Raw genomic sequence first — 2,345 nt, 5'->3', positions numbered from 1 at the left:
ACAGGATACTTATTAAGATCCCTCTCTTTCTTCTTTAGGATTCCCAAGTAACTTGTCTCTGCTATTTTTAATGTGTATGACCAAATAAATTCAAAATGAACCCTGTGAAAATAGGCTAAGGTCAAACATTGTATACTCCTAATATCTCCTAGCACTCCCCCAATATTTCCAAATATGTTGGAGGGATTGAGATGGACTCAAAACTTATTAGAGAATCTTGAATACTGTGGGCAATGTAAAGCCCTCTCCTATCAGTAATATTTCTTGTTGCCTTAGGAGGCAACTAGAGTATGAGGATGGTAATGATACAGAGGTCAGTTATATGCCTTTATTTTCCCCATATTTTGAGAGCTGCATATGGTATATATCTGCCCATAAATTTATGTATGCATATTGTATATACATCTGGGTGCATATATTGAAAGACAGTATAGCGGAGTGGTTAGGGAATGGGTCTGGAAGTCAGATTACGTGAGTTTGAAGCCAGGCTCTTTCACCTGCTATTTGTATAACCTCGGACAAGTTAGTTACATAACCTCTCAGTTCTTCAGTTTCCTTATCTGTAAAATGATATAATAAAATTATGTACCTCATGGAGTGGCTGTGAGGATTAAATACATTTATACGCAAAAAGCACCTAGAACAATGCCTGTAAAATGATAGGAATTCAAAAATTGTAGCCACTTAACAATATATTGTATGCATTATTATATACATCATCTGGATACATACATATGTATATATAATACATAATTACCTTGCCTCCAAAATAAGACAATTTCATATACATTATATATATAAATGCCATATATATACACACACACACACACTCCATATATAGCACATTTCGATTTTCTTTGAAATTTCAGTTATCTAATGACCAACATGAGTGTGAATAGCAACATAGCTGATAACTGTCATGAACATAGTATACATTTGATATTTTATATCTTCCTATTTAATGAAATAATACTTGCCACTGAAAACTGGCCCTAACATAACATGTACATGGCATCAAGGTGAAGTGAAAAAGCTCAAGCGTGGCACTGACCAAGTTTGGATTTGTATCCTGGGTCAACCACTTAAAAACTGCATGGTCTTGGACAAGTCATTTAACCTTTCTGAGCTTTAATCTTCTCATCTGAAGAACAGGGATGTAAAATTTCTTGCAAGTTTTTGGTGAGAAGGAGAGACAAAACACATTTTTAAAAAAGCATTTGGCCAACATCCTGGTACACATAGCAAATGCTTGATAAATGGAAACGTTGATCTTTAATATGTCTGTCCCACTACAAATTAGGGTATTTTTTTTAAAGCCCAACACAAACAAACATCCCACTGGGAGTTTTTGATCAGCTATGCTGTTGCTGGATAATGATCATGGTTTAGTCTTAAGGGCATGTGGTTTCAATAACTATACGTGGTTGGAAGTTATGCTGCCCGTAGGAACGAGAGGAGGAAAGGGGTTGGTGTAATTCAAGTTTCACGAGTATCTCACTAGGCAGTTTTGAAACTTTGTGCCTTCTCTCCCTCCCGCTTCCCTTCTGCTGCCAGTAGGAATCCTGGTGGTACCAGAAACTGTTACACTCATGAAGCAGTAGAGGCTGCAAATCTGCGGAGGTGGCACTGCTCTGCCTGGTGGGGTTTGGCCAAGCAGGTAGGTTAGTAATCTACTGGTCAGGTGCCCAGAGGACTTTTTCTTCCCTGGGTGTTGTCTGAGAGAAAGGGATTACAACCCAGTGGATGTTCACTGTAAATGAGAATCCCGTTTCAAAAGTTAAGTATGTTCACATAAGTAGTAGCAAGGGGCAACTTTTTTTTGTAGTTGGGCCCCGTTTGCTTCTTGCACAGTATTTAAGGAACTGGGCCTGACATAGCTAACTTTGTAAAGCAACTACATGTGTATTATGAGAATAAACCTCAACAAACAACAACAACAACAACAAAAAGAGAAGAAACCATTCATCATACACCGGAAACTCTTAGAATAAAAGTAACACTTAAATGTAATGTGGAGTATGATCATTGACAAATTCTTATGCCATATAGGCACGTGGCTCCGATGCATGGTAGAGAAAATGTAAGGAAAGGAAACATATAGGAAATGTGTTTCATGCACGCACACACACAGAATGTTTTCACACAGTTGATGAAGCCACATTGAACCAGCAATTTGAATATTATTATTATCCATCTCTCTCATTAAATACTTAGGAAAGCATAGTAAAATTGGTTAAGGATGGACATTTAGATTGCTATATCCAGAGTTATATCCAAGCAGCAAATGATTACACTGCTTATAAATTCTAGGCAGACAATAAGTTAGAAGTCCCCACGAAAGCCCT

This window comes from Mandrillus leucophaeus, unplaced genomic scaffold (genome assembly GCF_000951045.1).
Source record: "Mandrillus leucophaeus isolate KB7577 unplaced genomic scaffold, Mleu.le_1.0 Scaffold461, whole genome shotgun sequence".
Lineage (NCBI taxonomy): Eukaryota > Metazoa > Chordata > Mammalia > Primates > Cercopithecidae > Mandrillus > Mandrillus leucophaeus.
The sequence above is the reverse complement of the archived record's forward strand: the minus strand, read 5'-3'. Positions refer to the sequence as shown.